General features: G+C 43.6%; 1 long non-coding RNA gene across 1 annotated transcript in view; it reads right to left on the bottom strand.

The window, feature by feature from the left end:
- The window catches only part of LOC134810659 (uncharacterized), a 39,174-nt gene extending 20,536 nt beyond the window's left edge, over positions 1–18,638 (bottom strand). The window contains exon 1 of the long non-coding RNA XR_010159161.1: positions 243–18,638. This is a non-coding gene — a long non-coding RNA (uncharacterized LOC134810659). The remainder of the gene's footprint in view (positions 1–242) is intronic.
- Between the last annotated feature and the right edge of the window lie 9,006 nt (positions 18,639–27,644).

Below are 27,644 nucleotides of genomic sequence, written 5' to 3'. Positions count from 1 at the left end.
TTGTGATATTCTATTACCCTGTTAAGTACTTGATGTCTGTCACCCACACCTATTCATATGCTCCCTCCCCTTTTGAAACTCCCTAACAAAAACTTGCTGGTTTTTGTGGCTTGTGGGGCATCACGGATCCTACCAATGTGTGATGTCTCCCCCAACGCCCAGCTTTAAATTTTCTCCCTTTTGTACTCTGTCCTTTTATTTCTCAAGCCAGTCGACGCTTAGGAATATGGAAAAGAACTTACGTGATTATCGGGGCAGGTCCCCCGATATCTGGCGCCCACGTGGTCTTTCTTTTTTCCTAAGTGCATGAGGAAACCGGATTCCCTTTGGTAGGTGCGGTGAAACGTCAATCGGCTTGGTCCACAGATAAGCGTGTTCAACTGCCCGACGAGTGGTGAGTAATCTGTGTAAGGTCTGGGTTAACTATGGGTCATGTGTAATCTAACAAACTCCTGTTAAAACCGGTAACCATGAAAAATATGATCATTCTATTCAAGGCAGTAGAAAAATACTGTTCTTGGTTTCCTGAAAAAGGAACGGTGTATATAAAATTGTGTGATTGTGTCCGTAAAGCATTCCGAAAACTGGTCTCGGCCGGGTATTATGTTCCCATCACTGTTTGGGGTGCTTGGTGCGTGCCATCTTCGTGGCTTGCCAATCTCGTGAACCCCTGCAGTTGCCACAGTTTTCTGCCTTTTCCTCAGTTTCTCTGCCTTTTTCTCAACCTTCCTCTCCCACATGGCCTTCGTTCAGACTCTCCCTTCAGCTACTCCTCCCCACCCTAACGATTCTGAAAATTTGATTTCTAACTGGTAACTTTGGCTTAAAGTTTCCCCCTACTTTTCTTACTTCTTCTCACGAAAAGCTGGTACTTCAAACTCCTGCGGCTGTGACTCACAAAGCCCGGTACCATAAATATGCTAATTCTTCTCTCTTCAAACCTCCAGCATTAAATAATGGCTCTGGGACCAAACTACAATTTACCTGTCATTCTCCAGGCCCTCCCCCATCCACTACAGCCCCTCACCCTCCTGTCATTTCAGTTCCTCAACCAGTCTGCGTCGATATGCGCCGCTCAATCTTACCTTTTTAAAAACAATTTAAGGATGCTTGTACTCAGTATGGTCCTACTTTTCCTTATGTTCAAATGGTATTGCACACTTTTTATACTGAGGTCGTTTTGCTTCCTTCAGACTGTGATCTTTTGGCAAAATCTGTTCTAAGTCCATCTCAGCCTGGTGGTCAGAGGAGGCCTGTTTACAGGCTCAGCTAAATCGGAGTAATGGCATTCTAATTACTCAGGCTCAGCTCATAGGCTCCGATAGTTTCTCTGATGCTTATGCCCAATTAAACTTTGATACTCTTACCACAGAACAAGTAACAAAAGTGTGTATGAGAGCTTGGGATAAATTACACTCCCCAGCCCAAGCTCCTGTTTCTTTTACTACTGTTCAACAAGCTCAATTGCTTTTACTACCTAATATCCTTTTAAACAAAGGAGATAAGACAAGTGGCCCTGGGATTCAGCAGTGGCCGCTTTCTAAAGAAAAACTGGAGGCTTTAAATCAATTGGTTTCTGAGCAGTTACAACTTGGAAATGTGGAACCTTCTCTTTCCCCTTGGAATTCTCCTGTGTTTCTAGTAAAAAAGAAATCAGGCAAATGGCGGATGGTAACCGATTTAAGGGCCATTAATGCTGTAATTAAACCTATGGGGGCCGTACAACACGGCATGCCTGCCCCTGCTTTAATACCTAAAGATTGGCCTCTCATACTTATTGATCTTAAAGAGTTTTTTTTTTTCATATCGCTTTACATAAATCGGATTGTGAAAAATTTGCTTTTACTGTACCATCTATCAATAATCAGGAGCCTGTAGCTCATTATCAATGGAAAGTACTTCCTCAGGGAATGCCAAATAGCCCTACAATCTGCCAGCTTTATGTTGGACAAGTGCTTTCACCAGTTTGAGCCCGATTTCCCGAGGCCTATATTCTTCATTATTTTGATGATATTTTAAGTTCTGCCCCCACTGATAAAAAATTAATTGACTGTTACCAAATTTTGAGCCGCTGTGTTACAGAGGCTGGGTTACACATTACTCAGGATAAAATTCAACAGACCACTCCTGTTCAATATTTAGGAATGGTGGTCGATAAACAATGTATTCAACCTCAAAAAATTCAAATTAGGAGAGATTCTTTAAAAATTTTAAATGACTTCCAAAAACTTTTGGGTAACATTAATTATTTAAGACCTACTTTAGGCATTCCGACCTATGTACTGGATCTGGAATTTGTAGAGGAAACAATCCAGACTGCCCAGTTATCTAGAGTACAGACATTTCAGCCTTTTCAGCTTCTGGTTTTTGCTTCATTACACTCTCCTACTGGACTAATAGTTCAACATAATGATTTAGTGGAATGGTGTTTTCTTCCTCATTCTGTGTCAAAAACTTTATCTAGACCAAATAGCCATATTAATTGGACAGGTTCGGTGCAGAATACTTCAAATTTCTGGATTTGATCCAAGTGTAATTGTAGTTCCTTTAAATCAGCTCGAAGTTCAAGCTGCCTTTCAGCATTCTGTACTGTGGCAAATTCACTTGGCTGATTTTATTGGTGTTATTGACGATCATTATCCAAAAAAACAAATTGTTTGATTTTATAAAAATAACGTCTTGGGTGGTTCCTCGATTAACCAAAAATCAACCCATTCCTGAGGCCGTTACAGTATTCACTGATGGCTCTGGTAATGGCAATCCTGGCTATATAGGTCCTGCAGACAAACTTCTTTCTACCTCTTATACTTCTGTTCAAAAGGCGGAGTTAATTGCTGTGATTACTGCCTTACAGGATTTCCCCAAACCTTTAAATATTGTCTCTTATTCTACTTAACGTGGGGAAGAGGATATGCTTGTGTTTCACCAGGAGATCATCAATCCCCTGTCTGGGTACCCACCAGAAGACTCAAGCTTCTTGTGAATACTGACAGTCAAAACCACAGTGAAGAGACGTCTGTGTCAGAGACTGCCTTCAGATGTGGTGAGATCTGTGCCGACTCCTCAGAAACAGGCACACCAAATCACAATGGGTGTAAATCAATCCTCCCTGATGACAGTGGAGACCCATCTAACTAATCACACTTCTCCTGATTACCTTTCTTTTTCTCCTTACAAACCTAAATATCTCACCATTTCTATTAGCCTGAAAATAACATCCCTCTGTTCTTCTCTTTCTCCTTCAGCACTCCATCTCGCTTACACTAGGTTTTATTTAATGATTCTCCTCCTTATACTTTCTGTCTCACCAGTTTCCTCTCACACTGATTTACCTGCTACACATAATTATTCTTCTTGGGCTTAGGTGCCTTTTCCTCCACTTATTCGCCCTCTCACCCGGATAGATGCTCCCGCAGAAATCTACACTAATGATAGTGTGTGGATGCCTGGAGCCATAGACGACCCTTGCCCTGCTCAACCAGGAGAAGAAGGCACTGCATTTAATGTTACCATGCGTTATAAATACCCCTCTCTGTGCCTCGGACATGCACCTGGTTGCATCCATCTAGAAACTCAGTTCTGGGCTGCTTATCTTTCAGAAACATCAGCTACAGATAAAATGGGACATTTGGCCTCTGGCCTCTCCCTTTCTCCTTTACAACAAATGAAAGGAGGAGTAATGGGAGGTACCCCATACTTTCAGTATAAACCTGCAGGAAAACCATGCCCTAAACATTTTGAGGGACCATCTAAAACTTTAATTTGGGAAGATTGTGTTAACTCACATGCAGTAATATTAAAAAATGACTCATATGGTTTAGTAATAGACTGGGCACCAAAGGACTATTTAAAAAACAATTGCTCCTCTGTGGAAGGGAATGCCTGGAGGCTACTTATTTTATTTCTTATCAGGAGAAAGAGAATCATCATTCTACTTTGCATACAAGGATCAGCTCATTCTTTCCCTTAAAATGGGAAGATAAAGGCATTACCCCCGCCCCCCACCAGGCCTCCTATGATACTCCCTATTCTGAGCCCAGAACACCCAGAACTTTGGAAATTGGCTATTGCCACGTCTGGACTGCGAGTATGGGAAGGAAAAACTATTTTGACTGTTGTTCCCACTACCGTCCCACTCTCTCAGTATCAACGTAGACCCAGACATTCTGCTTTACTTACCTCCTACCTGACTGTTCCCATACAGAGTTGTGTTGAGCCTCCTTACATGCTATTGGTAGGAAATATCAAAATTTGGATGAATAATCAAACTGTCCAATGCGTCAATTGTCATCTATACACTTGTATTAACTCCCATTTTGACTCCAGGAAAAGTGTAAAGTTGGTTCGAGCTTGAGAAGGAATCTGGATTCCGATAACTTTACCTAGACCTTGGGAATCCTCCCCCTCAATACATTTAATTAATGAAGTGGTACAACGAATTCTAAAAAGATCTAAGATATTTGTTTTCACTTTAATCGCTGTTATCATGGGCCTAATTACAGTCACTGCAATGGCCACCACTGCCGGAATGGAATTACACCAGTCTATTCAAACGGCTCATTTTGTTAATGATTGGCAAGCCAACTCCACCCAAATGTGGAATTCTCAACAAGGCATCGATCAAAGATTGGCAAAGCAAATTAATGATTTAAGACATTCTGTTATTTGGCTTGGAGATCAGGTAATGAGTCTGGAACATCGCATGCAAATGCAGTGCAATTGGAATACTTTGGATTTCTGCATCACCCCTATTCCTATAACAAGACTGATCATTCATGGGAAATGGTCAAAGGACACCTTCTAGGTAGAAAAGATAATTTATCATTGAAAACTACTAAATTAAAAAAACAAATTTTTGAAGCCTCCCAAGCTCACTTATCCATCGTGCCTAGAGCTCAGGCGTTAGATCAGGTGGCAGAAAATCTTTATGGATTAAACCCCACAACTTGGATTAAATCTACTGGGGGCTCCACTGTAGTAAATTTTGGAATTATGTTTCTCTGCTTAATCGGCTTGCTTTTAGTGTGCCGTACCAGTCAAGTAATCCTGTGTCAAAATCGAGAGAACGAACAAGCCTTCATCGCCATGGCACATTTATATAAAAAGAAAGGGAGAGATGTTGCGGGAAGTCAGGACCCCAAACGGAGGGACCGGCTGAAGCCATGACAGAAGAACGTGGATTATGAAGATTTTATGGACATTTATTAGTTCCCCAAATTAATACTTTTGTAATTTCTTATGTCTGTCTTTACTGCAATCTCTAAACATAAATTGTGAAGATTTCATGGACACTTATCACTTCCCCAATCAATACCCTTGTGATTTCCTATGCCTGTCATTAATCTCTTAATCCTGTCAGTCGAGAAGGATGTATATCTTCTCAGGACCTGTAATAATTGCGTTAAGTACATAAATTGTACAGCATGTGTGTTTGAGCAATATGAAATGTGGGCACCCTGAAAAAAGAACAGGATAACAGCAATTGTTCAGGGAATTAGAGAGATAACCTTAAACTCTGACCGCCGGTGAGCCAGGCAGAACAGAACCATATTTCCCTTCTTTCAAAAGCAAATGGGAGAAATATCGTTGAATTCCTTTTCTCAGCATGGAACGTCCCTGAGAAAGAGAATGCGCACCTAGGGGTAGGTCTCTGAACTGGCCCCCCGGGGCGTACCTGTCTCTTATGGTTGAGATTGCAGAGGTGAAATAAACTCCAGTCTCCCATAGCACTCCCAGGCTTATTAGGAAGAGAAAATTCCCGCCTAATAAATTTTGGAATAAACTTTGGTCAGACGGGTTGATCTCAAAACCCTGTCTCCTGATAAGATGTTATCAATGACAATGGTGCCAAAACTTTATTAGCAATTTTAATTTCACTTCCGTCCTGTGGTCCTGTGATCTCACCCTGTCTCCACTTGCCTTGTGATATTCTATTACCCTGTTAAGTACTTGATGTCTGTCACCCACACCTATTCATATACTCTCTCCCCTTTTGAAACTCCCTAATAAAAACTTGCTGGTTTTTGTGGCTTGTGGGGCATCATGGATCCTACCAATGTGTGATGTCTCCCCCGGATGCCCAGCTTTAAAATTTCTCTCTTTTGTACTCTGTCCTTTTATTTCTCAAGCCACTCAGCACTTAGGAAAGTAGAAAAGAACCGAGTTGATGATCAGGGCAGGTCCCCCTGATAGTGTTGGGTGGTGGTAATGCAATGATGAAGATGGCAGGCATGCCTCTGCCCTCCAGGAGTTTCTAGGATACAGAGGGGGACAAACAAAAAATAAGTAAATCCATGAAAGAAGTATAGGTGGAACCTGCCACCAATATTTCAATGTAGGTTCTTTCTATTTTCCATAAGTGTCAGCCAGCTGAGAAATAAAGAGAGACACTACAAAGAGAGGAATTTTACAACTGGGCTTCTGTGGGTGACATTACACATCAGTAGGACCGTGATGCCCCCCTGAGTCTCAGATGAGCAAGTTTTTATTAAGGGCTTCAAAAGGGAAGGGGGTGTAAGAACAGGGAGTAGGTACAAAGGTCACATGCTTCAAAGGGCAAAAAGCAGAACTACTACTAAGGGTCTAACAAAGATCACGTGCTTCTGAGGGAACAGGACAAAGCACAAAAGCAGAACTACTGATAAGGGTCCAGCAAAGATCACAAAGCAAAGGGCAAAAGCAGAACCACTGATAAGGGTCTATGTTCATTCACGCATGTATTGTCTTGATAAACATCTTAAACAACAGAAAACAGGGTTCAAGAGCAGGGCACCAGGCTGACCACAGATATATCAGGGCGGAGTTTTTCTCCACCCTAGTAAGCCTTTGGGTACTGCAGGAGACCAGGGCGTATCTCAGTCCTTATCTCAACCGCATAAGACAGACATTCCCAGAGCGGCCATTTATAGAACTTCCCCCAGGAATGCATACCTTTCCCAGGGTATTACTATTAATATTCCTTGCTAGGAAAAGAATTTAGCGATATCTCTCCTACTTGCACATCCATTTATAGACTCTCTGCAAGAACAAACATATGGCTCTTTTTGCCCAACCCTGCAGGCAGTCAGACCTTATGGTTGTCTTCCTTTGTTCCCTAAAAATTGCTGTTATTCTCTTTTTCAAGGTGCACTGATTTCATGTTGTTGAAATACACGTTTTACAATCAATTTGTACAGCTAACACAGTTATCACAGTGGTCCTGAGGTGATGTACATCCTTAGCTTATGAATATAACAGAATTAAGAGATTAAAGACAGGCATAAGAAATTATAAAAGTATTATTTGGGAACTGATAAATGTCCATGAAATCTTCACCATTTATGTTCCTCTGCCATGGCTCCAGCCAGTCCCTCTCCATTTGGGGTCCCTGACTTCCCACAACAGGAAACAATAAGAGGTTAAGGTGGAGAAGAGCAGAGTCAGGGAAGAGCTGCCTGTGGAAGCACCATTTTAGCTGACACCTAAAGGATGGTCTAATTTGGGGAGGTGCAGAGGAAAATCATTCCAGGCTGAAGCAGCAAGTGCAAAGGCCATGTTGTGGAAAAAAGTTTGAAAGTCCAAGAAAACAAAAGGAGGCCATAGTGGCTGAAATAGAGTAGGCTAAGGGCAGGAGATAGGAGAGGGCTGGAGAGGTGGCAGGAACAGGCAGAAGACTCGGGGTCTCGATTTTATTCTATGTACCATGGGCAGGAAAGGCAGGGATGAGACTCAATGGACGCCTTAAGATCACTGAAGCTGCCAGGTAGGAAATGGATTGCTGAGCATGGAGAGCAGGTGCAGAATACCAGTTAAGACCAGTTAGGAGGTTGCTGTAGCCCAGCTGAGATAGCAGTGTCCTAGGCAAAGATAATGACAGTGAAGCTACAGAGAGTGGACAAGTTGGATAAAGTTTAGAATCACAGGACTTGGAGAAGAAGGCAAAAGCAGAGTTAGCACAACACATGAGTTATGACCACCTTGAGCAGCTCAGCAGGGGTGGTGCCATTTACAGAACAGAGATGGCATGGACAGAGCCCATGGAGAAGGAGGAGGAAAAAGAGAGTTTGGCTTTGGGTTTTTTTTTTAAGACAGGGTCTTTGGCTGTGTCACCCAGGCTGGAGTGCATTGGTGCAATCATAGCTCTTTGAGCCTCAAACTCCTGGGCTCAAGTGATCCTCCTGCCTCAGCCTACCATGTAGCAGGACTACAGATCCTACAGATGCATATCACCATGCCTAGCTTTTTTTTTTTTTTTGTAGATAGGGAGTCTCACTGTGTTTTCCAGGCTGGCTTCAAACTCCTGGCCTCAAGTAATCCTCCCACCTCAGCCTCCCATAGCACTGGGATTACAGCCATCACCTACCACTCCAAGCCATGAGTTTGGCTTTGGATGTAACAAGGTTGAGGTGTTCATGAGTTGACAAGTGGAAAAAACAATAAAGAAGTTGTGTGTTTAAGACTGCTGTTTCAAAGAGAAGTCTAGCCACAAGACAAAAGTTCAGGACTCATTAGCTGAGAAATGGCACTGAAAATTATGTAAATCGATAAGCTCCGCTAGCAAACAAGTCCAGAGAGAGCAGAAAGTCCAGAGAGAGCAGCACTGGGCTATGCACCTGGCCTAATGCCGCCCCGCTCCTCCCAATCCCTGTGTTATGCTGGAGAGGGTTCAGCCTCTGGTGAGTTTCACCAAACCCCCACATCTCTTTCTTCTGAGACCTTCTCTAAAATCCCCTCTTTTATACTTAGTGAAATGGGATTCTCTTTTTCCCATCCAGCTTAAGCAAAAACTTTTGACTATGAGAAGAATGAGGATGCATTTAGTATCTGTTCTGCATGGCTAATTCCATCAAAGATTTCTCATTATTCATGCCTGGCAGTCTCATTTTCTTCTTTTGCCTCTAAGAGCACAGTCGTAGCCATACTTACTGACATTTTCACTCTTCTAATACCAGCGATTTCCCCCATCTCGGTTCTCTGGAAGTTCTGTTCACAGAATTATCTCCTGAATCCTCACCTGGAGATAGAAATTGTTCTCTGTGGCCATTTCTTCCCCCTCTAATTCTTATCAAAAAACTCAGTGATCTCTGTGCATCAAATATTAAACTCAAGCTCAACAGATCATGATTCTGGCTTGTCTCTCTCTCCGGCCTGTGGGTTAACAGGTATGCAACCTTTGCAGAGGAGACACCAAATTCTCAGGAGGCCAGTGTTTCCAAAGGTAGTGGTCACTCTTGCTCTCTTTCTCCTGCTCAAAATTCAGCACTAGAGAGTGTTACACCATTGCACCTGCAGAGGAGTTCATCTGACTCTAGGGACTACAGAGGAGAGAGATGGACAAACTAACAGGCATTCAGAAAATGACTACCACAATGGGGAAGAAAATGAAAGTCAAACCAAATAAGCAATGGTCAAAAAAAAAAAAAAATCTAGAGGGCAGCTGCAGTGGCTCACACGTGTAATCTCAGCGTTTTGTGAGGGCGAGGCAGGTGGATCACTTGAGATCAGGAGTTCGAGACCAGCCAGGGCAACATAGTGAAACCACATCTCTACTAAAAATACAAAAATTAGCCAGGTGTGGTAGCGGGCACCTGTAATCCCAGCATTTTGGGAGGCTGAGGTGGGTGGATCACCTGATGTCAGGAGTTTGAGACCAGCCTGGCCAACATGGTGAAACCCTATTTCTATTAAAAAATACAAAAATTAGCCAGGTGTGGTGGCAGGTGCCTGTAATCCCAGCTACTTGGGAGGCTGAGGCAGGAGAATTGCTTGAACCCAGGAGGCACAGGTTGTGGTGAGCAAAGATTGCACCACTACACTCCAGCCTGGGCAACAGTGAGACTTTGTCTCAAAAAAAAAAAAAAAAAAAAAAACCTAGAGATATCCATCCAGGCTGAACAGAATATTCCAGAGTAGATGCTGGGACACTATGGCCCATGGGCCAAATCTAACCTGCTTGCACATGTGTTTGTCAATAAAGTTTTATTGAAACACAGCCATGCACATTTGCTACATATTGTCTATGGCTGCTGGATTTGGCTGTTCTCATGCTATAAAGAAATACCTGAGACTGGGCAATATATAAAGAAAAGAGGTTTAATTGGCTCGCAGTTTTGTAGGCTATACAGGGAGCATGACACTGACATCTGCTGAGCTTCTGTGGAGGCCTCAGGAAACTTACAATGATGGCAGAAGGTGAAGCGGTAGCAAGAGAGTAAGGAGGGAGGTGCTACACACTCGTAAACAACCTGATCTTGCAAGAACTCACTCACTATTGCAAGGACAGGACCAAAAGGATGATGCTAAATCATTCATGAGAAATCCACCCCCATGATCCAATCTCTTCCCATCAGGCCCCACCTCTAACACCGGGGACAGCTTTTATCTTGGCTTTTTCACTGGCAGCCCCTTCCTCAAGGACTTAACTTGTGCAAGCTGACTCTTAGCACATCGAAGAATGCAATTAACTGATAAGATACTGTGGGGCGAGCAATATCCGCAGTTCCCAGGAATTTGTCCGATTGATAATGCCTAAAGCCCCACGTCTATCACTTTGTAATAGTCTTAAAGACCTTAGACCTAGAACTGTTTACTCTCCTGTAACAATTTATCCTTTTAACTTTTTTGCCTACTTTACTTCTGTAAAATTCTTTTAACTAGACCCGTTTCCCCTTTCTAAACTGAAGTATAAAAGAAAATCTAGCCCCTTCTTCGGAGCCAAGAGAACTTTAAGACTTAGCCATTTCTTGGCCCACAGCTAAATAAGCAGACTCGTAATTCATGTGAAAGTGTGGCATTTTCTCTAACTCATTCAAGTACAACACTTGGAGGCCCCAGCGAGAAACGACATCAGGCGAGACCCGGGCTCCCTCCGGGCTCACGGCCGGCTTGTAGGGGGGTGCCACCTAAAAAAGAATTTTCAGGTCCTCGAAAGGTGAGCGTCTTCCAGAGGAGAGCTTATCGACTACCGTGTGGGTGCCCATAAAAATTCCACCTCTGAGTCCTCGACTTCTGACCCTGAGGTCACGTAGGTCAGATTTGACTTCAGTTCTAGTAAGAGGGAAGCGGCCCTGATGAGGGTGTCCCTCTTTTGACTCTACCTGTTTCTCTAGGACGCTAGAAGGTAGAGCCCTGGTTTTCTGTTAGGCACCTCTGTGTCTCTTTCTAGGAGGGAAGTGGCCCTGACAGGGGCCCTCCCTTGACTCAGTTCACATCCCAGGATGCTGGAGGACTGAGTCCTGGTTTCTGGCAGACCGGTCACTCTCTGTCTCTCTTTTTCTATCTCTCATCTTTCTCTTATTCAAGTTTCTTGAAGAATCTCCAAGAAAGAAAGAAAAAAAAAACTGTTATAAACTCTTTGTGAATAATGAATGAATGAGGGAGGACAAGGGCTTGCGCTTGTCCTGCAGTTTGTAGCTCCACCGCGAAAGCTACGGAGTTCAAGTGGGCCCTCACCTGCGGTTCCGTGGCGACCTCATAAGGCTTAAGGCAGCATCAGGCATAGCTTGATCTGAGCCGCAAGTTTATACCTGCCTGCCAATGCTAAGAGGAGCCCAAGTCCCCTCAGGGGGAGCGGCCAGGCAGGCATCTGACTGATCCCATCAAAGGAAACCCTCCCCTTGTCTGTCTAAAAAAAAAAAAAAAAAAAAAGGAAGAAACTGTCATAACTGTTTACATGCCCTAAAGTCAATTGTTTGTTTTATATTGATTGTTCTGTTCAGTGTCTATTGTCTTGTTAGTAGTTGTCAAAGTTTTGCATGTCAAGACGTTGATATTGCCCAAGACGTCTAAGTAAAAACTTCTTCTAAGTCCTTAGAGCTGATTTTTTGTCACAGGAGGTTAAATTTCTCATCAACCTTTTAGGCTGGCCACTACAGTCCTTTTTTTTCTGCCAGAAGCAAGTCAAGTGTTGTTACAAGAACAAGTGTGAAAAACATTTGCCTGATTAAGATTTCTAGCACCATGAAAGTTGTAAGTATTTAGATCGTCATACTCCACGTCCAAGTGATTAGACCTCCTCTAAGTTAAACCAGTAGTGAGTTCAAAACAGCCACCCTACAGATTTCCTTGCTCACCTCTCTTGTCATTCTGTAACTTTTCCAGTGCCCTTAAGTAGAACACCGTGTAAAGAAATGTACGCCCGTAGTGCTTTACTTCATTTAGATTCTTACTCTGTTCCTCTGTGGCTACTGTCCCTACTTAAAAATGATCCGAGTAGTCCTTTTCCGCCTTGTCCCTGCCCCCTATCCCGCACATCTCGTTTTACGGTGCGACAGCAAATTTACCGTCTCCAGGACTTGGCTCTGCTCTTACTCCTTAAACCCTTAAAAGAAAAAGCTAAGTTTAAGCTATTTGCGTTTAAGTCATAAAGACACCAAAAGTATTTAAAGTGCAGATCTAGAAGAAGAAGAAGAATGCCTAGATCAAACTGACCCAGAAGATCTCAGGCTGGCTCTAGTCCTCCTCCCTCAATCTTAAAGCTACAGTAATGTAGCAAGTAGTATTAGCTGTTGTAAGTTTTTCTGCTCTTTCTAGTCATATTGATTCTGTTCTTTCACTACGCCAGTCCCCCAAGAAATAAGTTTCTCTGTCCATGCTAAGTTTAATATCTATGCTCAAATCTTATTAAATTGCCTTCAAAAAATAAAATAAAATAAAATAAGAAACACTTCCTCCCAGCCTTGTAAAGTTAAAGCCCTCTCCAATGTATGCTGCAGAATTTTTCTCTCAGTTCAGAGGATTATAAAGTCCGCCTTAAAAAAGGCAAGCTCCAGACACTGTGCAAAATAAAATGGCCAAAGTTTAAAGTCAAGTGGCCCCTGAAGGGTCATTGAACCTCACAATTGTTCAAGCTGTGTGGCAGGTTGTTACAGAAACTCCTAGCCACCCTGATCAGTTTCCCTACGTTAGCTACTTTTAGTCAGAATCCACTCTCCATGGCTCCATTCATGCACCATTCATAATTCTACCTCCAAGGTCCTCCTAAGCCAGACCGCGTTTTCGCCTCGACCCTCAGCCGGTTCAGCTTCCCCTGTACTGCCTCCCTCTGAAGAAGAGGGGAGTCTCCCTCACCCAGTCCCACCTCCTTACAACCAGCCTTCTCCCTTAAAGTTATCCCATGTCTCCTCGACGACGTCCCCTGTAGTCTCGCCACCCATTGCCTCTCAATCATGACCGTGGTAGGAAGAAGTAGCCCCTCTACTACCACTGAGAGAGGCACAAGTCCCTCCAAGTGACGAGCGCTCAGCACCCTTCTTAGTTTGTGTCCCTTTTTCTAATTCTGACTTATATAATTAGAAAACCCATAATCCTCCCTTCTCTGAAAAGCCCCAGGCTTTGACCTCTCTGACAGAGTCTGTACTCCGGACCCACCCGCCCACCTAAGATGATTGCCAACAGCTGCTTTTAACCCTTTTCACCTCTGAAAAGAAGGAACGTATCCAAAAAGAAGCCAAAAAGTACTTCCTCACATCAGCCAATGGACCGGAAGAAGAAGCTAGAGACCTCCTTGAGGAGGTCTTTCCCTCCACCCAGCCTAACCAGGACTCACATTCCTCAAGTAGAAAGAGAGCTTTAGACGATTTTCACCGGTATCTCCTGTCAAGTATTAAAAGAGCCTCTCAGAAACCCATAAACTTGTCTAAGACGACCGAAGTTGTCCAAAGGCCCGATAAGTCACCAAGAACGTTTTTAGAGCGCCTCCAGGAGGCTTATCGGATTTACACCCCTTTTGACCCGGCAGCTCCCGAAAATAGCCTTGCTCTTAATTTAGCATTTGTGGCTCAGGCAGCCTAGGATATTAAAAAGAAACTCCAAAAACTAAAAAGATTTTCTAGAATAAATATCAGTCAGCTTTTAGAAATAGTCCAAAAAGTTTTTGATAATCAAAAGCTTAAAAAACAAAAACAAGCAACACAGGCAGCTGAAAAGGCCGCTGTAAAGCATTCAAAAGACAAAAATTGTAGTGGCAGCTATCCAAGAAGTACAGAATGAAATAGCCCCTTAATTTAGCATTAACTGAAGCCCCTGCTTTAGCCCTCCCTAATATCTCCATAAAAGCCAAGGAGTTGCTAAAGACGTGCTTACTCAGACTCTAAGACCCTAAAGCCGCCCAGTGGCCTATTTGTCTAAGAGGCTAGATCCTGTGGCCTCTAGATGACCAAGTTGTCTGTGAGCCGTAGCGGCTACAGCAAGCCTGGCCCAAGAAGATGATGTTAACTCTAAGCCAAAATTTAACCCTTACAGCTCCTCACGCCGTAAAGACCTTACTACAAAATGCTTCTGGCAAATAGATGTCAAATGCTCGCATCTTGCAGTATCGAAGTTTACTGTTAGATCAGCCTCGTTTGACTTTCTCTCCCACAAAGTGTTTCAATCCAGCTACTCTACTTCCTCACTCAGACTCCACTATTCCTGCTCATGACTGTCAAGAACTGTTAGAAACTATCGAAACTGGCCTATCTTATCTTCAAGCTGTGCCCCTAGAAAAGGCAGATGCTGCCATGTTCACAGACAGTAGCAGCTTCCTCAAGCAGGAAATATGAAGAGCCAGTGCAGCTGTTACCACGGAGACACATGTGTTGTAAGCTCAAGGTTTACCAGCGAACACCTCAGCACAAAAGGCTGAGTTGATCGCCCTCACTCAGGCTCTCCGATAAAGTAAGAATAAATGTATTAACATTTACACTGACAGCAAGTACGCCTTTGCTACTGTGCATGTACATAAAGCCATCTACCAGGAAAGCAGGCTACTCACCTCAGCAGGTAGCTGTGATCCACCGCAAAGGACATCAAAAAGAAAACACGGCCGTTGCCCATAGTAATCAGAAAGCTGATTCAGCAGCTCAGGTCGCAGCGAGACTTTCAGTCACGCCTCTAAACTTTCTGCCAACAGTCTCCTTTCCACAGCCAGATCTGCCTGACCATCCCGTATACTCAACAACAACAACAACAACAACAACGGGCTTCGGATCTGAGAGCCAATAAAAATCAGGAAAGTTAGTAGATTCTTCCTGACTCTAGAATCTTCATACCCTGAACTCTTAAAGAAACTTTAATCAGTTAGGTACAGTCTACCACCCATTTAAGAAGAGCAAAGCTACCTCAGCTCCTCCAGAGCCATTTTAAGATCCCCCGTCTTCAAAGCCTAACAGATTAAGCAGCTCTCCAGTGCACAACCTGCGCCCACGTAAATGCCAAACAAAGTCCTAAACCCAGTCCAGGCCACTGTCTCTGAAAAAAGTCGCCAAGAAAAAAGTAAGAAATTGACTTTACAGAAGTCAAACCACACCAGGCTAAGTACAAATACCTTCTAGTACTAGTAGACACCTTCTCCAGATAGACTAAGGCATTTGCTACCGAAAATGAAACCACCAACATAGTAGTTAAGTTTTTACTCAATGAAATCATCCCTCAATATAGGCTGCCTGCTGCCATAAAGTCTGATAATAGAGCAGCCTTCACCTCGCCTATAGCTCAGTCAGTCAGTAAGGCGTTAAACATTCAATAGAAGCTTCACTGTGCCTATCAACCCCAGAGCTCCAGGCAAGTAGAACGCATGAACCACACCCTAAAAAACATTCCTACAAAATTAATCTTAAAAAAACAGTGTAAATTAAGTAAGTCTCCTTCCTTTAGCCCTACTTAAAGTAAGGTGCACCCCTTACCAGGCTAATTTCTCACCTTTTGAAATCATGTATAATAAGGCACCGCCTATCTTGCCTAAGCTAACAGATGCCAAATTAGCAGAAATATCACAAACTAATTGATTACAGTACCTATAGTCTCTCCAACAGGTACAAGATATTCTCCTGCCACTTGTTCCAGGAGCCCATCCCAATCCAATTCCTGACCAAAGTCCTGCCATTCGTTCCAGCCAGAAGACCTAGTGTTTGTTAAAAAGTTCCAAAAAGAAAGACTCACTCCTGCTTAGAAAAGACCTCACACCGTCATCCTCACGACGCCAACTGCTCTGAAAGTAGATGGCATTCCTGCTTACATTCATCACTCCCGCATCAAAAAGGCCAAAAGAGCCCAGCTAAAAACATAAGTCTCCAGGCCTAAGTCAGTCCCCTTAAAACTGCACCTAAGTTAGGTGAAGCCATTAGATTCATTCTTTTTATCTACCCCACTTATTTGTTTTTGCCCGTTACATCCTCTGTGCCTTCCTACTCCTTTCTCCTCACCTCTTTCACAACAGGAAGTGTATTTGCAAACACCACTTAGAAGGCCAGTACCTCCAAGTCTCTTTTGCAGTTGACTTATTTGTACTGTTCCCAAAGCCAGCCCATACCCACGAAAAGCAACACAATCTGCCAGTTCCAGGAGCAGGAAGTGTCGACCTTTCAGCAAGATTCAGACACTCCAAGAGCCAAACTAAGTGTAGAAGCTCCAAAAGTGCAGAAAAAAGACTCCAAAATATTGACTTTTACCTCTGTCCTAGAAATCACCCTGATGCTAGCTGTCAAAATACTTATCAGTTTTTCTGCCCTGATTAGACATGTGTAACTTTAGCCACCTACTCTAAAAGATCAACCAGATCTTCAACTCTTTCCATAAGTCATGCTTCTCATCCTAAATTATATACTAGAAAAAATTGTAATCCTCTTACTATAACTGTCCATGACCTTAATTTAACTCAATAGTATCATGGCATGTCATGAAGATTAAGATTTTATATCCCAGGATTTAATGTTAAGTCTATGTTCACCATCCAAAAAAAAACCCTAGTCTCATAAAGCCCACCCAAGCCAATCAGGCCTTTAACTGATCTAAGTAACCCTATGTTCCAGAAACACCCTGAGAAAGTTGATTTAACTGTTCCTCCACCATTCTTAGTCATAAAAGATACACTCCAGAAAGTGCAAGAAAATCTAGATAAGCGCCAACAAGAACAAGAAAATAACATCCCCCAGTATTAAAACATGTTCAACTAGAACCCAGAGCTAACTATTCTAATTACTAAGTTAGACAGACCCCCTCCCCGTCCTTACTATTAAGTTTAATTTTTGGACCTTGTATATTAAATTAGTTTCTTAATTTTGTAAAACAACGCTTAGCTTCTGTCGAACTTATGTATCTTAAGACTCAATATAACCCCCTTGTTATAACTGAAAAATCAACGATTTGGTTCCCCAAAAACACAAGTGAGGAATGTAATGCCCAACCTTATTTTTACTAACCCTGTTCTTAGACTTTCCCTTTCTTTGAATCACCTAGCATTGTTTCCAACTGAATTGACTCTCCCTTAGCTAAGAGAGCCAGAGAGACTCCATCTTGGCTCTTTCACTGGCAGCCCCTTCCTCAAGGACTTAACTTGTGCAAGCTGACTCCCAGCACATCGAAGAATGCAATTAACTGATAAGATACTGTGGCGAGCAATATCCGCAGTACCCAGGAATTCGTCCAATTGATAGCGCCCAAAGCCCCGCTTCTATCACCTCATAATAGTCTTAAAGCCCCTAGACCTAGAATTCTTTACTTTCCTGCAACAATTTATCCTTTTAACTTTTCTGCCTACTTCTGTAAACTTGTTTTAACTAGACCCCCCTCCCCTTTCTAAACCAAAGTATAAAAGAAAATCTAGCCCCTTCTTCGAGGCCGAGAGAACTTAAAACGTTAGCCATTTCTTAGCCATCGGCTAAATGAACAGACTATTAATTTGTCTCAAAGTGTGGCATTTTCTCTAACTCGTTCAAGTACAACACATCCAGCAGGCATGCAATCCACTCTAAAATGCCATCCTGGGGTAGTGAAGATGATGTTGCTGGAAATATCCTGAAATGGCATGTGGATGAGTACCCCCAGAGGCATACATGTTGAGCTAAGTACTTTGCTGATGAAGGGTACAAGGTGAAGGGGTTTTGAAAGACAGAGTGAGGTTCCCCAGAAGGCTGTTGCTACAGAAAGCCAGGAGGAGAAATTACATGGCCAGATAGAGTGGCATGACCATTGGATAAGAGCTTTTTGTTTGTTGGTTTTTGAGATGGAGTTTTACTCTTGTTGCCCAGGCTGGAGTGCAATAGCACGATCTCAGCTCACCGCAACTTACGTCTCCCAGGTTCAAGCGATTCTCCTGCCTCAGCCTCCTTAGTAGCTGGGATTACAGGCATGTGCCACCACGCCCGGCTAATTGTGTATTTTTGGTAGAGATGGGGTTTCTCCATGTTGGTCTGGCTGGTCTTGAACTCCCGACCTCAGGTGATCCACCCGCCTTGGCCTCCCAAATTGCTGGGATTACAGGCGTGAGTCACCGTGCCCAGCCTGGATGAGGGTCTTTAGCAAAGATGGAAGTTTTGGTACCTTGCAGTTTAGTCTCTTCATTTATGTCCTCCTGAAATCTTCAGGAATAGCACTATTTTGTCAATACTTCTGGGGTCGTACTTAGGGGGACTTAAAGGAGATGTGATGTGGCAGCCTTTGACTCAAGGGAGTATCATCGTAGCTCAAAGAGATCTGGGTACATGCCAGTTGAACCAACTCTTCTGAGGATGGGATAGATCCTGGGAGGCCACTCTGATCCTGCCAAACTTGAGGCCAGATGAGTCTTTGAAAAACATGGTTTGGCTTAACACCAGCACTTAGTCTAATACCCACCATGAATCTTGCTGAAGTGAAGCTATACAAATACCTTTTCAAAAGATTTTTTTTTTCATTCCAGATCCTTCTTAGAAATTCCTAAGGCTCAATACTGTGTGGAAGATTCTGAGAAAGAAAATAGTTTCCGATCTTTGGGATTCCCCTGAGATGGTCCAATCTGCAAAAGTTCATTGCCATTTCCATCAAGGACACTGAGAACAGGAGTCTTATCTGGATTGGATCCTGGGAATTGAGAAGCTTCAGCAGGTGGGAAATGCACCCTCCACAGGCTCACACCCTTGTGGGCTGTTTCAGTTACCTATTGCACCTAAAATTAGAAACTTTAAACCACCACAAGCCATTATTGCTCATGACCCCGTGAGTTGCATGGGGACTTCCTGGCTGGTTTAACCTGGGCTCATTTGTGTGGCTACCTGCAGCTGGAGGACCAGCTGGGTGGAGCATCCAGGACGGCCTCATGCATGTGCCTGTCAGTTGGTGCTGGTTGTCAGCCGGGGAACCTTGTTGTCCTCCATGTGGCCCCTCGCCCTCCAGAACCCCTCTTCAAATGTCCCTTTAAGCAGGATAGCCAAGGTTTGCTTGGTGCCAGCATCCAAGAGGGCAAAAATATGGAAACTACCAGAAGGCTCTCAAAGCCTAAGACTATTTGCACCCCAGAAATCTGAGGTCTCAGTTAATTCAGAAAGTTTGTTTTGCCGAGGTTGAGGACGCATGCCTGTGACACAGCCTCGGGAGGTCCTGACAATATGTGCTTAAGGTGGTAGGGACACAGCTTGGTTTGATACATTTTAGAGAGACATGAAACATCAATCAATATGTGTAAGATATACATTGGTTCAGTCTGGAAAGGCGGGACAACTCCAGGTGAAGGTGAAGGTGAGACAAAGGGAAGGGGCTTCCAGGTCATAGGTAGTTAAGAGACAAATGGTTGCATTCTTTTGAGTTCTTGATTAGCCTCTCCAAATGAGGCAATCAGATATACATTTATCTCAGTGAGCAAAGGGGTGACTGAATAGAATGGGAGGCAGGTTTCCCCTAAGCAGTTCCCAGCTTGACTTTTCTCTTTAGCTTAGTAACTTTTTTTTGGGTGGGGGGACAGAGTCTCGCTCTGTTGCCCAGGCTGGAGTGCAGTGGTACGATCTCGGCTCACTGCAATCTCCAACTCCAGGGTTCAAACAATTTCCCTGCCTCAGCCTCCCAAGTAGCTGGGATTACAGGCGCCTGCCACCACGCCTGGCTAATTTTCATATTTTTTAGTAGAGACGGGGTTTTGTCATGTTGGCCAGGCTGGTCTTGAACTCCTGACCTCAGGTGATCTGCCCGCCTCAGCTTCCCAAAGTGCTGGGATTACAGACGTGAGCCACCGAGCCCAGCCTAGCTTACTGATCTTGAGGCCCCAAGGTTTATTTTCCTTTCACGGCTAGAAGTTGTTCACCATCACTTTGGCAGCATTCCACTGGCCAAAGCAAGTCATAGGCAGCCCAGATTCATGTAGAGGAGTATAAACTCTACCTCTTAAAGGAAAGATTGGTTCAATTATACTGCACGAGCATGTGCAGAAAGTTGTACCCATCTTTGGAAACTACCACACACACACACACACACACAGCTTTACATGCAACCCTCCCTTGAGGTGCATCTACTTCCAGGCAGAACCAAAACTTGACGGTACTCGACAGAAGAAAATTAGTGTCCTAAATGCCAGTTCTCTTCTTACTCAACTTCAGCCTCATTATAAGCAGATTCTAACAGTTTATGTGTCTTGAGAAACATTATAATTAATCTTTGGAATTTAAGAATTTCAATTCATAGGAGTAGCCTGTGCATAGGAAATACACATATTGTAAGTTTTTCCTTTCTGATAAATCATGCTGGGGGAACCACAGTGTAACTTTTTTTTTTTTTTTTTTTTGAGGAGTCTCACTCTGTTGCCCAGGCTGGAGGGCAGTGGCATGATCTCAGCTCACTGAAACCTCCGCCTCCCTGGTTCAAGCAATTCTCCTGCCTCAGCCTCCTGAGTAGCTGGGATTACAGGTGCACAAGACGTGGTTTCACCATGTTGGTCAGGTTGGTCTCAAACTCCTGACCTCTGATCTGCCCACCTTAACCTCCCAAAGTGCAGGGATTATAGGCGTGAGCCACTGGCTCACATATACTGTGACAGTATATTGAAAGTTTCTCTTTTTTTCAAATAATTAACAGGTTTAACAGAATGTATCTCCTGATCTATTCCTTTCACTGCAGACATCTATTGCCTTTTCAGCCTAGCAACCCTCCCCTCTATAGAGACTCACACTTCCTACTCCAGTCATGTGGCTCTCATGGGGGCTGCCATGTTCTCAAATGACTCCACCCCTCTGTCCTCAGTTGATTGGTTCAGGGATGAGAATCTGGCCTAAATTGGCCAATCAGAATTCTTCCCTTGAATATTTTTCGAAACTGAAACTAGACCAAGTTAATCATTCTCTGTGACGACAGGAATTGTGTGTAGTGAGAAATACAGGAGCTTTTGTGGCCACGTTTCTCACCTTATGGAGAAAAGGCTTGAGTAAGAAGAAATTAAGCCAGTATGCAGACAAAGCTAGAGACAGAGATAGAGAGAGAGATCTTGTGGTAAGCCCCTTGGTTTTCATCATTCTAGTACATGCTTGCTACTGCATACAACCAAGACTTTCACCTGAGGGCTTTCTCAAAGTCAGGCATAGAGTATGTCAGAAAAGCCACAGAAGCCAGGCGCAGTGGCTCACTCCTGTAATCCCAACAATGGGAGGCCGAGGCAGGTGGATCACGAGGTCTGGAGTTCGAGACCAGCCTGACCAACATGGCAAAACCCCGTCTCTACAAAAAATAAAAAAAATTAGTGAGGCATGGTGGCAGGCACCTGTAATCCCAGCTACTCAGGAATACGAGGCAAGAGAATCGTTTGAACCTGGGAGGCAGATGTTGCAGTGAGCCGAGATCATGCCATTGCAGTCTAGCCTGGGTGACAGAGCAAGACTATGTCTCAAAAAAAAAAAAAAAAAAAAAAGAAGAAGAAGAAAGCAAAGCCAGAGAGCTGATGCCCTGGGACCAGTCCACAGCCAGTGACGGATGGGAGCCAGGATATAAATGTTTCAATATCTTTGCCCCCTGGATGGAACAACTTTGAAATGTATTCCACATCACTTCCCAGAGGTCCCCAGTGGGGTCAAATCCTAGTTGCCTGGAGTGGTAAGCTGCTCATTGAAGCCCTCTGTGTGGCCTCCTGCCTTTCCATGAATCAATTCCTCACTCCCCTATTGGTGATCCCTGGAATCATCTCCTAAATAATCCACTTGCAATCCTGTCCCTCTTTCAGGATCTGCTTGGGGTTGGGGTTGGGGAATGCGGAGAAAAACATGATCCCTTTTCCACTCCAGACTAGTAAGACGAGTTTCTGTCACTGACAACCAAGAGTTCTGACTATTACCTCCTTCTGAGATAATTCCTAAAAGGTATTTCGGAATTTCCCCACCTCCACCCCACTGCATATGTCATCAATATGTAGATTTCTTAACAAAGTTTAATGGTATTCTTTGATCAACCTCAAATTTCACAAAACACACTGCACTTTCATAAGGGCTCCCCATGACTGACAGATCAGCCGTTCAAAAGAAGGGAAGTGTCAGAGATGGCTCTCCTAGACTCGCGTATTTTTCAGTAGAATCTGGGTCAGGATGTTGTGGTCGGGAGATGCTTCTGGAGCTCTGGGACCCACAAGCCTGCGTGTCATGGTGGAGTATTAGGACAACTTGAAAACATAGTGGCAGGAGGAGGCTTCCTCTCTCCCCTGCAGTTCATCCTCCACCACACCCAATGTGCTCAATAGATATTGGTTAAATGAATAATGGGGCCGGGCATGGTGGCTCACGCCTGTAATCCCAGCACTTTGGGAGGCTGAGGCAGGTGGATCACCTAAGGTCAGGAGTTCAAGACCAGCCTGGCCATAGAGGCAGAAGAAGCACTTGAACCTGGGAGGCAGAGTTTACAGCACGCTGAGATGGCACCACTGCACTCCAGCCTGGGTGACAGAGCAAGACTCAAAAAAAAAAAAAAAAAAAATGGATTTATTCCTTCCAAACTGCAACTCACCAAAAGAAGACCAACACGCATCACAATGTTGTGGCCATAATCACCACAGTGACAATAATAAATATAATCAACTCTCGAGCCAGCCACCTCCACTAAACCTAGTGGATCACATCTAGTGTTTACTTTGGGGATATTTTAGTAGTCATGGTAGATTGTCGCCTGACTGCTGGCTGTTTCTACCATGTTTCAGGAATATAGAGATGTGTACAGATGGCCCCTAAAATTAATTAGTATGCAATTCTCAAAGAGCCAAACTGTACCCCAAAAGCTACTGGAATGAAAAATAAAAAGTTTTAATTCTCAAAGAGACAAACTAGATAGTAGAAGCATTTATGTTCCCTTGGAGAATTTTCCCACCAAGGAAGATGGTGGATGGCACCTGTAATCCCAGCTACTCGGGAGACTGAGGCAGGAAAATCGCTTGAACTCGGGAGGCAGAGGTTGCCGTGAGCCAAGATCGCACCACTCCACCCAAGCCTGGGCGTCAAGAGTGAAAGTCCGTCTCAAAAACAAAAGTCCCTTAAATCTGCTCTATGCCTGTCAACCTCAGGGACTTCACTATGCTGTTCCTCACCTTGAAATGCTGTTCCTCATTTCTCCACATAGTGAACTCATCCCACCACCTAGGCCTCTCCTTAAGTGTCATCTCTTCAAGGAAGATTTTATTTTTTAATGTTACTATTACAATTCAGGTACCGTATGCTTTGCCAATTTAAAGTAAACAAATCAATAGTTTCAGTGCATTCACAGAGCTCGGCAACCACCATCATGATCAATTTTAAAACATTTCATCACTCCAAAAGAAACCCTGTATCCATGAGCAGGTGCCTGCCATTTCCTCCTCCCACTAAGTCCTGACAATCTACTTTTTTTGAGATAGAGACTCTGTCACAGGCTGGAGTGCAGTGGCACAATCTCGGCTCACTGCAACCTCCACCTCCCGGGTTAAAGCAATTCTCCTGCCTCCCGAGTAGCTGGGATTACAGGCATATGCCACCACGCCCATCTAATTTTGTATTTTTAGTAGAGACAGGGTTTCTGTCTTCATAGATTTGCGTGTTCTGGACATTTCATATAAATGAAATCTTCTAATATGTGACCTTTTGTGACTGGTTTCTTCTACTTAGCATAATATTCTCATAGTTCATCCATGTTGTAGCACGTGTTAGTATTCATTCCTTTTGATGACTGAATAATATTCCATTGCATGGTCAAACCATGTTCTATTTCTCCACTCATCAGTAGACAAGAATTTGTGTTGTTTTCACTTTGGCGCTATTAAGAATAATGCTGCTATGAGCATTTGTGTACAAGTTTCTGCACGGACATATATTTTCATTTCTTTCATAAACTGGAGTGGAAGTGCTGGGTCATAGAACTCTGTGTTTAAGCTTTTGAAGAAGTGCCAGACTGTGTAAGAAAGAAAGCCTTTCCTCACTCCCTCTCTCCATTTATACGTTCTCTTTATGCCCTTTGCTTCTCTTTCAGAGCAATTCATGTTGACCTGGGTCACCCTCAACTTAAGGCTCATAACTCCCCTAGATCCTCAGGGTCCACACTAAATGTGATGAAATATGATGATGGAAGCCACATATTTACTTTTGCATTTTGTAGTAACCACATTTTTAAAAGTAAAACAAAAGAAGTGAAGGTAATTGGAATAATATCACAGATTTAAACAAATCTATCCAAAATACCAGGTCTACAAGTATAAAATATTTTAACATTAACAAAATACTTTGCTTTCTTTTTATATTAAGTCTTCACAATCTAATGTGTATTGGACACTTCTCGCACATCTCAGAATGATGGCAGCACCCCATATGGGGGGCCCTCCCATGATGCCAATGATGGGCCCTTCTCCTCCTGGGATGATGCCAGTGGGACCTGCTCCTGGAATGAGGCCACCCATGGAAGGCAACATGCATGTGATGCCTGGGTGCCCAATGATGAGACCTCCTGCCTATCTCATGATGGTGCCCAGTCAGCCCAGAATGACTCAACCAGACAGATAAGGATAGAGGGGAGGCCTCATTATATCAGTGTTGTTTTGTTGTTATTATTGTTGTGTTTTCTTTGTTTGTAATGTTTTGTTTTTGAGACACAGTCTTCCTCTGTCGCCCAGGCTGGAGTGCAGTGGCACGATCTCAGCTCACTGAAACCTCCATCTCCTGCGTTCAAGCGATTCCCCTGCCTCAGCCTCCTGAGTAGCTGGGACTACAGGCGTGCGCACCATGCCCGACTAATTTTTTTTATTTTAGTAGAGACAGGGTTTCACCATGTTGGCCAGGATGGTCTCAATCTCCTGACCTCGTGACCCGCTCGCCTCAGCCTCCCAAAGTGCTGGGATTACAGGTGTGAGCCACTGCGCCCGGCCTATATGAATTTTATATTTACCTGCTCCCTTCACCAGGAGATCATGCTGCTGTGATGCCGGGTTTTCTTAACAGCATAAGGAAGTCTTGCCCCCTTGCCCTATCAAAGAGAATAGTTTTGGAGGGGAGAAGTGGGACCAAAAAAGATGCAGTTTCCATTTGTATTGGGAAATGTGAAAATAAAATTGTCAACTCTTTTAGTTAAAAACAACAACAACAACAAAAGGAAACGAGATGTGGGGCTGCCACACGCAATATCGTGCATTACAAGGATCTTCTACTCTGGAGGAAAATATCTTTGCTGATGCCAGACCAACCTAACACAAAGACCTTTTGGTTTTTTAATGTGACTGTGTTTTATTTTAGAATGTGTAATTCACTTCAGAAGGGCAAAGTACCTGTCTGGGGAAGACTATTTAATTTCCTGCATTTATTTAGAATATTGGCTAATGTTATTCTGAAGGGAAATATCTCTAACAAGTGAGTGCCCCCCACATAGACACAGCTCATAGCTCACGGGGCAAAGGAATTGAACAGCAGCCTCCTAATAGCTAGCCTTCTTTGTGGTATGGAAATAATTATCAGCATGTAAAAGACTATATATATATTAAACAATTCTGACCCCCTGCAAAATTCAAATCTACAATTGATTTGCTTCCTGGGCTCCTGAAAACAACTTTGTCAAAACTGTTCAGAAATAAAATCAGCCAATCGTTGCTCCTTGGGGTCGCAGGACAAAGCAAATCAGCCATGACCAATGTGGAGTCGGCCGTACACAATTACATGCAGACCTGCAGGACATCGAGTCCCTGCTATTGTCCCTCCCCAGTCAGGCCCCCATTGCCTGGGCTGCAGCCAGAAGCATTCAGGCACATGTGCTTTCAACAAATACTTATTTAATTGTATTGGTGGTTAGAAGGTTGTTGTTGATTAAGGTACATTAATGGATCCATGTCCTCCCTGTATCCAAGACTCTGCCATTTGTCTCTGCAGTTCCTCCCACTGAAGAATCAGTATATTTCTCCAGCCCCTAATGTTGGGTTTAGTCATGTGTCTAGCTTTGGCCACTGGAATATTAATCTGCATGACCAAAAACTTGGAAAGTGTGCATTCATTTGTGCTCACTCACTCCTGCTATCACCATGACAACAAGCCCAGGCCAGACTGCTGCTTCCAGCAGAAGATAAGAGACACCAAGAGCAAAGTAGAGCTTCCCAGACATGCTTATGCTAGATTAACCAATCCTCATCTGACCCATAGATCCGTGAAAATAAATGACTGTTGTATTACGCCACTGAGATTTGGAGTGACTTGTTATGCAGCATTTTGTGACAATAACTAACTGATACAAGGGTCACCATCTTTATCTCTGTAGATTTTAACCAATTTTTAATAGCTAGGTGGAGATCTTCTAGTTGCCTTTATTTATAATGAATAAGACTGTAGAGCTAGTTTGGCCTGACACTACCAGTTACCTACCCAGAAATTCAGAAATACTTTCTTCTCCAACCCACCCCAACAAACCATTTTTTTTCTTTTTTTTGAAATGGAGTCTTATTCTTTGCATAGGCTAGAGTACAAGTGGCACAGTCAGAGCTCACTGTAACCTCAAAATCCTGGGCTCCCCTGATCTTGCCCTTCAACCTCCTACGTAGCTAAGACTACAGACATGTGCCACCATGCCTGGCTAATTTTTTTATTCTTTGCAAAGACAGGATCTCACTATATTGCCCAAGTTGGTTTCAAACTCCTGGCCTCAAGCAGTCCTCCTGCCTCACCCTCCCAAAGTGCTAGGATTAGGCATGAGCCACCACACCCAGCCTCTTCTTTTTAAATAGAAACCCTATTTTATTCTGACAGCGGGTTGCTTTCTTTCTTTTTTTTTTTTTTTAGAAAAAATTGGCCCAGCCCCAGGGAATAAATTGTGACTGGTCTAAACAGGGTTGGCAAACTATAGACCAAGGGCCAAATCCGGCCCTCTGACTGCTTGTATAAATTAAGTTTTACTGGAATAAAACCAGGTCCATTCATTTATGCCTTGTCTACATATGTTTTAAACTACGATGGCACCACTGCGTCACTGAAACAGAGGTTACTTAGACCAAAAGCCTAAAATATTACCGTTTGCTTCTTTATGGAAAAAGTTAGCCATTCCCTAGTCTAAGGTTTAGATTCTGAGCTTATCATTTTAGCCTACCCCCACATACCAGTGAGTGGCTCAAAACAAGACTGTGATTCCATTCTGACTGTTCTACTGAGGGAAATCCCCCTTCATCTCATGCAGAGCTGATGAGGGTAAGTTGTATTAATAGGACATATGCTCAGGTTTTCTGAAAAATACTTTTATCAAGAAATGCATAGGAATATGCTGGTGCCTGAATGCACCATCTGGGGGCCTGGAGATTGACTCACACTGCCTCCAGAGCTAGCGCTCACACTTACTACTGAGAGGCCTGAGGAAACACCTGCCTACCCACCACCAGAAGCTGCACACGTCACCTGGAGAACTAGAGATCAGCCTGCCACACACACCACCCAGGAGCCCAGTGGTGCACCTGCCCACCTGGCCCAGTGCTGCCACTGCCA

Source organism: Pan troglodytes, chromosome 7, assembly GCF_028858775.2.
Source record: "Pan troglodytes isolate AG18354 chromosome 7, NHGRI_mPanTro3-v2.0_pri, whole genome shotgun sequence".
Taxonomy (NCBI): Eukaryota; Metazoa; Chordata; class Mammalia; order Primates; family Hominidae; genus Pan; species Pan troglodytes.
Note: the sequence above shows the minus strand (reverse complement) of the source record. Positions and strands in the feature narration are given on the sequence as shown.